At 41.0% G+C, this 9,495-nt stretch overlaps 1 protein-coding gene across 2 annotated transcripts in view; it reads left to right on the top strand.

The window, feature by feature from the left end:
* The first annotated feature begins 7,435 nt into the window (after positions 1-7,435).
* Positions 7,436-9,495, top strand: part of B4GALT4 (beta-1,4-galactosyltransferase 4) — a 47,737-nt gene continuing 45,677 nt past the window's right edge. For both annotated transcript variants that reach the window (XM_037158795.2, XM_037158793.2), the window contains exon 1: positions 7,436-7,527. The gene's annotated coding sequence lies outside the window, so the exon portion shown is untranslated. The remainder of the gene's footprint in view (positions 7,528-9,495) is intronic.

The raw sequence follows: 9,495 nt of genomic DNA, 5'->3' as shown, positions 1-9,495 counted from the left end.
AAAGCCTGTCCGGGCAAGGGTTCATGCACTCTCCCCTTGAGAGAGTGGCCATGCAGTCCCTTTTCCTCCACAGGACTTGGTAGTCAGTGTGAATTTGTCTCGTATCTCATCCATAATGCCATGGACACTGCGGGCTGGTGTCTTTTTCATATTCCATTGGAATTTCTGCAAAGACCATCATGTCACCTATGAATAACACAAGTTTTTCTAGTCTCTTTCCAATCCCTTTTATTTCTTTTTTAGAGCTATGATTTTGTCTGATTTTAGTTTTTAGTTTATGAATATGATGAATTAATAGTATTTCTACTAGATAGTGGACTATAGAGTCCTGGAGTTTTCTGCGTGGGAAGGGTTTTAACTACTAGTTACAGGTGGAGCTTCAACTGTGTGGGAGGTCAGTGCCCCAAACACCTGCACTGTTCAAGAATCAATAGCACAATTTCTATTTTTTTAATAAATATAGGACTGTTTAGGTTCTCTAATACTTCTATGGTAAGTCATGTTTTTCAAGGAATTTGTCTATTTTATCTATGTTGTGAAATTATTGGCATAAAGTTATTTATAATAATCACTTATTATTCTTTAAATACCTGTAGAATCTGTGGCATGTCACCTCTCTAATTCTTGATATTGATAATTTGTGTCTTTTTTTCCTGATGATTGTAGCTAGAGCTTAATCTATTTTATTGATCTTAAACGACCAGCCCTTGCTTCATTTGATTCTCTCTAGTGTTTTCTCCTTTTCTATTTCATTAATTTCTGCCTTGATCTTTATTACTTTCTTTCTTTTGCTGACTTTATATTTTATTTGCTCTTCCTTTTCAAGTTTTTAAGGTAGAAGCTGAAATAATTGGTTTGAAACCTTTCTTCTTTTCTAATATAGACGTTTAGTTCTGTAAGTTTCCCCTTAAGTACTGTGTTAACAGCGTCTGCAAATTCTGATGTGTTGTGTTTTCATTTTCATTCAGTTCAGAATACTTTTCAATTTTTGTTTTGATTTCTTCTTTGATTTCTCAGTTATTTAGAATAGTGTTGTTTAGTTTTCAAATACTAGGAGATTTTCTAAGGATCTGTTTTTGGTTATCAGTTTCTTTTCTTTTTTTGCATTTAAAATCTTTATTTAATTATTGTTCAGGTACAGTTTTCTGTCTTTTACTCCCATCCCAGCCCACCTCCCGAGTGCTCCCCACCTCCCTCCCATTCCCCCCCACCTTAGTTTTTGTCCCTGTGTCCTTTATACTTGTTCCTGTGAATCCATCCCCTTTCCCCCTGAAATTCTCTCCCCTCTCTCCTCTGGTCCCTGTCAGCCTGTTTTGTATTTCAGTGTCTCTGGTTATATTTTGCTTGCTTGTTTGTTTTGTTGTTTAGGTTCCTGTTAAAGGTGAGATCATATAGTATTTATCATTCCCTGCCTGGCTTATGGTTATCAGTTTCTAATTGAATTCCTCTGTGGTCAGAGAAAGTACTTTGTATGACTCGACACCTATTGAGTAATTATTTTGAGTCTTATTTTATAACCCAGAATACTTCTCTGTGCATTTGAGACCAATGTGCTATTGTCAGGTAGATAGTTCTATAAATGTCAATCAGATCAATAGCTAACAGCGTTGTTCAAATCTTATATATCCTTACTAATTTTTTTTTGCATACTTGGTCTAGCAATTATTGAGATAGGAGTGTTGGACCCTTTGACTGTAATTGTGAATTTTTCTATTTCTCGTGCAGTTCTACCAGTTTTTACTTTATGTGTCTTGAAGTGCTATTATTAGGTTCATAAATATTAGGATCATTATATCCTTTTGATGAATGGACCCTTTTATCCTTTTAAGGTTCCAATGACCTTCTTTATCCCTAGTTATATTCTTTACTTTGATTTTAAAATAGCTAATCTTGTTTCTTTTTGATGAGTATTAGCATGGTGATCTATTTTTATTCTTTTACTTTTAGACTATTTATTATATTAGTTTTCATTTTTGTAGGCAGCGTTGCTTCTTTGTAGTCAGGCCTTGCTTCTTTATGTATATGATAATCTCTGCCTTATAATCAGAGTGTTTAAACCTTTACATTTAATATGACTATTAATGTGGTGAAGTTGGACTATGTCGTCTTATTATTTATTTTCTATTTGTCCCTTTTGTTGCTTTCTCCTTTCCTGTTTTCTACCTTATTTTGGATTAACTGAATTTCTTTTTTGATATGATTTTATCTCCTTTGCCACTAGTTATGCTATGCACCTTTATTTGTTATTTTAGCAGTTGCCAAGGGTTTATGGTGTGCACATTTATGTAGCACAGGCCACCTCAAAGTGTGTCCCACCACTACGCGTATAGTATGAGAAACTTAGAAGAGAATGGCTACCCCCCTCGGCCTTCTATGTTATTACCATGCATTTTGCTTTAATCTCTCAAAGTTCAATTTGGGTTTTTCTTTGCATCTTCTATGTCTCTAACAGTTTGAATATACCATCATAGTAACTGTCTTAATGTTCTTCTCTCTTAATTCTAACATCTATGCCAGTTCTGGGCCACTTTTGTCTGATTATTTGTCCATTGTGTTTCTCTGCCTCTCAGTTGTGGTTTCCTGCTTCCTTTTATAACTGTTAAACTTTGTTTTGGTGTCAGACATTGCAAATTTTACCTTGTTGGGTGCTGGATATTTTTGTAGCTCTATAAATCATTTTGAACTGGTTCTGGGAGACACAAGTGATTTGGATACAGTTGGTCCTTTTGGGTCTTGCTTTTAGAGTATAGTAGGCAGATTTGGAGCAGTGCTCACTGCAGAGCTAATTTTTCTCTGCTGGTGAGGCAAGACTTACCTGACCACTCTTCCCAATGTCTTGTGAATTTTGACTTTTTCCAGTCCGGCCGATGGAAATAAGTGCTGTTGGGAGCAGACCAACAGCCGTCCCTTGACACAGTCTGGACGGATGAGATGCATCTGCACAGCGGAGGTAACTGTGGCTGGATTTCCTGTCTATCTCTCCTTGCATGTTTGTCTTTGCAATTCATAGGTGGTGGGATTTTTAGACACCTGTATTTCAGGTCCAATGATCCACAGAATTCCAATGAGGTTGTACAAAATGATTTCTTGGCCATAGAACAAATGTCCCCCCCCCCCGATGGGGTAGCCCCTGAACGTCTAAAAGCTGATAAAGTAACAGCCCCTCCTCTACGTTGGACAGGAATATACATTAATGGAATTAGACAGGTAAAGAAGCGGGAGAAGCTGATTAACTATTAAAAACGAAGCATGTAGAAACAATTACTAAGGAGTTAGAGGCCAAAGTACAGAAAGATTCTAGAGAAGAAGACAGATAGCTAAGTTAGACACCACAAAGGCCTTGTGATAAATTTTCTATAACCACTGTTCAGTCTAGGGTATCCTTTTGACCCATGCCAAATTATAAGAACTTTAACAAACATCTATTCATCAATAAGACATTTAAAACCCTGTATATACAGCTATTTCTAATTGTCTGATTGATGGCTCTCCTTGTCAAAATAACCTCTGCTTAACATAACTGAATTAATGGAATTTTCTGTACTTTTCCTAGTTACCTCTGTATTGATTTTTTCTGCTTAACTGATCATGCCATGCACCTGTTCCTTTAATGTTATGTAACAATCTCTACGAAAATAAAGCTTAAATCAAACTCTGTGAGTTCGGTCAGACCCACAGAGGCTGGCTGTTCTCCAGCATCCAATCAGGTGTCTGACTCTTCATTCATCGCCTGCGCTGTCTATCCTTTGGGGACCCTGAAACCTGCCAAGGCTGGACCCTGGCAAAGTACTATTCTGAATCCAGGACGAGTGACAGGAACTAGCCCTTTAGTCCTCACAGGTGGTTCTTTTCACTGGCCTAGGACAGTTTCCTTCTGTGCATGTATTGATCACAAGTCCTCAAGGGGACACTCTTTGCAGATCTCTGGTATTCTGTCTTTGTTAGTCTGTCCTGTGACCTCTAGCTGCTTTCCTCTCCCCGACTCTGGTTCTGTCTCTTCAACGCAGGGAGTGCACTAGCCTGTCTTAGGATCCCTCACTCTCACGGCTTGGAAACTCTCACCATGTACAGTGGGACAGTTGTAAGATGCACCTTCTTTCTTTCCCTGTGTCTCAGAGATCATTGTTCTTTGTTGCCTGATATAGAATATTTTGAAAACTGTTATTTTATATATTTTGTCTTTTTTTTTCAGATGCTTTAGTTGGAATGGTACATCTGGTCCCTGTTAACTTCATCTTGAAGAAAACTTGATTTCCCATCTAGAAGGGGAAATCTAGTTACTGCTTTTTCCTCTTTGAGATTTAACCCTTTCTTTCTTTTTAATTTCCACTTAAAAAAAGTTCAAGGCTTAGAAAACTTGTAAAAATTATCCAAGGAATACCTGTATACACCTTGTCTATATTCATCGAATGTAACAATTGGCTACATTTTCTCTCTCTTTTTCTTTCTTTTATACACACACACTTTAAATACATCATTTGGGAGAAATTTCAGACATCTTGACACTTAGTTAAACAATTCTCAATAAGTCACTTTTCTATTAACCACAATATAACATCCACATTCAAGAAATTTAATGTTGATATGATATTATCATATGATATGTAGTCTTCTTTGATTATCTACTGCTATAGAGACTTAAAACAATTTATTATTATTATATCTCATGATTCTGTGGGTCAGGAATTCAGGTATGGCAGGTATTCGGGCATGGCTCATGACGTCTGTTCTATGAAGCCTGAAGCCTCTGCCAGGAGTGACTCTGAGTGGTTAGGGACTGGAACAGCTGGGAGGAGGCTGGGCATCTCTTGGCTTTTCCAAATGGCCAGCATGGGCTTTCTCACAGCATGGCAGCCTCAGGGTAGCTGGGCTTCTTACGTGGTGGCTCACAGTTCCAAGAACAAGTGATTCTTTTTTTTTAAGGATTTTTTAAAGTTTTTTTTTCCCCCTTCAACCTTTAGACAAGAATATGTTTACTGATTTTGGAGACAGAGAGAGAGAGAGAAACATCTACGCTAGAGAGAAACATTGATCGGTTGCCTCCCACAGGCCCCCTGACTGGGGATCAGACTTGCAACCTAGGTATGTGCTCTGACCAGGGATCAAACCTGGAACTGTTTGGTGTACAGGACAGTGCTCCAACCAACTGAGCCACCTGGCTCGGAAACAAATGGTTCTTGAGGTCACCAATAATACAAATTCACATCACATGTGAGATGACACCATGAGGACTTAATATCACCTTTGTCTTACTTCTGCCCAAAGTGCATACTCGGAATTTAATCATGGGGAAACTATCAGACAAGCCCAAAGTAAGGAATATTCTATAAAACAACTGGCTTGTACACTGCAAAAATGTCAGTGTCACGAAAGACAAAGAAAGATAAACTATTTCAGATGAAAAGAGATGATCCTAATTTGCTAAGGCTGACATAACAGAATACCACAGACTGGTTGTGGCTTAAACAACAGAAGAGTTTTCCCCCCCTCGTAATACTGGAGGCTAGAAGTCCAAGATGAAGTTGTTAACAGATTTGACTTGTTGTGAAGCTTCTTTCCTTGGCTTGCGGGTGGCCACCTTCTCCTTTTTCCTCACATGGCCATCCTCTGTCCGTGCTGTTTGTGTCTGAATCTCCTCTTCTTTATAAAGACTCCAGTCACATTGAATTAGGTCCCAGTTTTCAACTTAACGACCTCTTTAAAGGCCCAGTTTTCAAATATAGTCACAATCTGAGGTAGCGGGAGTTAGGACTTCAACAACAAGTGGTGGTGGTTGGGTGGGTAGAGGGGAATACAACCCATAACAGAGATTAAGAGGATTTCTTTATGTGTGGTCTCAGATTGGAAAAAAGTTGCTATAAAGTATATTATTGAAATAACTGGAAATGAGTATGTATAGTGTTGTAGATTAAAAATAACCTTGAATTCTTTGGCATTTCTCTCACTGAGAAATTAGGCCATATTTATCCTTTAAGTCTGAGCTGCCGTGTGACTGCTTTGACAAAATACAGTGGAAGAGGAAGCAGAAAGTGCTCCTTAAAGGTTGAATTCAAAATTGGCATAGCTTCACTTCCACTTTACTTCATTTGTCAAAGCAGTCACAGACCAGCTCAGATTTAAACAGATGGGAAAGCCCCGGCCCTGTGGTTCAGCTAGTTGGAGCATCCTCAGGTTGCAGGTTTGCTTCCCAGTCAGGGCACATACCTAGACTGTAGTTGATTCTCTGTCCCAGCCTGGATACCAGCCATCCACAGTCCAGACACGCCCAGTCGTCTGTCTGGGCACACGGGGGAGGCAAACAATCACTGCTTCTCTTTCACACTGATGTCTGTCTCCCTCCCTCTCTTTCTCTAGAAGCAATGAAAAAAATATGTCCTCTGGTGAGGATAAAAAAAATGGATGGGAAATATATCCCCATTTCTCAGTGAGAGGAATATTGAAGAATTCAAGGCTATTTTTGATCTACCACACTGTACATATTCAATGCCAGTTGTCTCAATACTGTGTAGCAATTTTTTCCAGTGCAGGAATTTAGATGTCAAAAGTCCTAGTGTCCTTTCATCTGAAACAGTTCATCTTTTCTTGTATTTCATGACATTGACATTTTTTGAAGTGTATGGACCAGTTATTTTGTATAATACCCCTTAATTTGTGTGCCCGCCAGTGTATTTTTGGCAGAAGTACAACAAAGGTGATGTCACATCCTCAGAGCATTACCTCATGTGTGATGCCAAATTATACTATTGGTTAAATGAACTTTGAATACTTGGTAAAGGTGGTATCTGCCAGATTTCTCCAATGTAATGGTACTCTGTCCCCATTGTAACTGGTCATTTCTAGGGAGTTACTATTTTTTTCTTTAAAATTTTCAGAAAGAAAAAAAAAAGCCTCTTCTATATTGTGTTTGACAATTCTAACATCCGATATCCTTGGGGGAGGGGGAGTCTGAATCTGTTGGGTATTAGTTCTGCTAACTGACACTTTTGTGGGGCCCCTTGTGCCTAATTAAAAAAAAAATTGTGAACTTGTATTTGCTTGAATCCTGTGGGACTAAATAAAGGACGCTTCCTCCAGAGCGGGTTTCCACTGTTTGTTCGTGTAGCGCAGGGCACTTGCAACTCTTCAGTGCTCTTCCACGGTCTTGGCTTGGGGGGGGGGGGGGCTCAGGCGTGGGTGTTCTTCCCCGTGTTTCGTGAGCATTTACTTGAATGGAATTGAGGAGGCGCCCAGCACCTATCACAGTATTGGCTCAAGACTTTAAGATCAATTAAGCGACAAACTGTCCAAGTCTCCTTCGCTCTCTGGGTTCTCCCTTCAGCGCCGGTCTGCTCCTTCTGACCTGGGGCGGAGCGCCAGGCGTGGGGAGGAACCCGCCGCTCCGCCCCCCAGGGCAGCGCCGTAGCGACCGATTTGACCGGCAGGGGGCGGAGCCGGCGCTCCCCAGCCAGGCTCAGAAGGCCCGGAGGTCCCATCGCCGGTTCCTACCGCCTCTTCTTTCTCCCGGCGGTGCTGACCAAGGCGTCTGGGGTGAGTACGCGGGCTTTGGCACCTCCAGAGCAGGAGGCGCGTGGGCATCTCCCGCAGGGCTGCGGGTTCGAGGTAGGGCTGGGGGCGTGGGCTGGGGCACCTGGGCTGGTGCGGCCCGGCTTTGGTGGGGCTGTCCTGCCTCAGCACGAGTGGCCGGGCCTGCAGAGGCCGAGCTGGGTGGGAAGCACCGGCTCAGGTGTGGGCACCGCAGCGGTGCCCCTCTGCCGCCGGCTGGGAGCCTGGCGGAGAAGCTGCCTGGTAGGAAGAGATTCGGGGGTCCCTCACTCTCACTTCCAGGCCCGGCTTCACGGTTCTGGGCTCTCCCCCAGCGGCAGCATCGACATGAAAAAGCCTCTTCTTCGCTGGAGTCCTCTTTCTCCGGAGTTTTTACTACAGAATTGACAGTTGACCCCAACCTGGGGGCCTGCAGGGGTTGTGAGAGGCTTCTGGATCTTAAAGTACTTAATACAAAGTGGTAGTCACTAAAAAGTCACTGGGATGTAATCTACAGCATAGGGAATGTAGTCAGTACTAGTGTGATAAGTATGTATGGTGCCAGGTGGGCACCAGACTCGTGGAGGGGGAATCACTTGTAAGTTATACCCTAACTACGATGTTGTACACCTGAACCTAATATAATACTATCAAGTGTAATTGAAAAAGAATGTAAAAATGAAGTACTTCTGGAGGCACCTTCTCCTAGGCTCTGCTTCCATCCACGGCTGTTGATGTTTATTGGGTCTTGCATTAGACAAGGCCTTGCTTAACCTAGGTTTGGAAAAAGAAAAGTTCTGGAGGACCGGGCCTGAGAAGAGAAAGGCCTTTGGGTCGGTAGCTTTAGGACTGCAGTTGTCAACCGAGTGGGCGTGTGCTGGGTTGGGCTGTTCAGGAGTGGGTGACGCAGGAGAACCTTGAGGCAGGCAGGACACAGGGAGACCTTTGTAAGCTGTTTGGGGATGAAAACGAGGAAGAAGATTGTAATTTGAGGGTTGAGCAAAGTTTTCCGTTGTTGAATTTTTAAATATTTAAAGAAAAGAAAATAATATATTGAAAGTGTAAGAAAATCAAGAAATCTTGACTAGGAAAGAATAGGATTAAGGGTCTTGATTGAGGAACTGGGCTTAAAAGGAGAAGTGGAGGGTGATTTTAGGCACCTGGGCTGGGCAGGCGTTATGGAATGTAACTCGAGGGGGATGAGATAACGCTGTATTGGACCACAGTTTATCTTTTTGGAATTTTATCTTCTGGAGCAGAGTTGTCCTTTAAACTCCATGAAATTTCGAAAAATTTCATGATCAATGCTTTGATCTGATCAAAAACATCTGTTAAAGGGAAGTACTGGACTGTTAGACCACATAATCTTGGGGGAGGGATTAAAACTAGCTTTACTGTATTAATTACATTTTATATGCCACTTGATAGAATAAGTATTTAGTATCTACATTAAATTGAGTATTTTTTTAATGTGTACTTTCTCCAGAGAGGCATGCAAGTGATTTAGGAACTAACCATGCCTTTGAAGATCTTTTATTCAGAGTGGAAACATCAAAGCGTATTGGTGGTGGTTTTCTTCTCTTTTTTTAAGCCATCAATGAACAATGGTTTCTCATACCAACCTGGCTTGCTGTTGAAAATATGGATTCCCTGGCCTCACCTCAAGCCTTTGAAATAAAACTCTCGGGGGTGGAGTTTCGGAATAGTAATTTCATACAGAGACCACAGGATTTCTGGCATTGAAAATTATTGATAACCTCTGAGGATTTTTGTTTGTTTTTTTGAGATTTGGGTTTGTTGAGGTTGCTTTAGAACAGATTTACTTGAAGGTTATTGGAGTGAATTGCTGCCAAATTAATGTAACTGAAAGTTATACTCCCCATCTGTTGTGTCATCTTTAAATTTTAAAGGAAAATTATGGAGTCATTTTACCTGAAAAAATAATTGTTTATGATCATAAAAGAAACAACTTTT

The sequence above is a fragment of the Artibeus jamaicensis genome, unplaced genomic scaffold, assembly GCF_021234435.1.
Source record: "Artibeus jamaicensis isolate MK-2021 breed Jamaican fruit bat unplaced genomic scaffold, CSHL_Jam_final contig_3126, whole genome shotgun sequence".
Lineage (NCBI taxonomy): Eukaryota > Metazoa > Chordata > Mammalia > Chiroptera > Phyllostomidae > Artibeus > Artibeus jamaicensis.
This window is presented reverse-complemented; position numbering and strand designations above follow the sequence as displayed.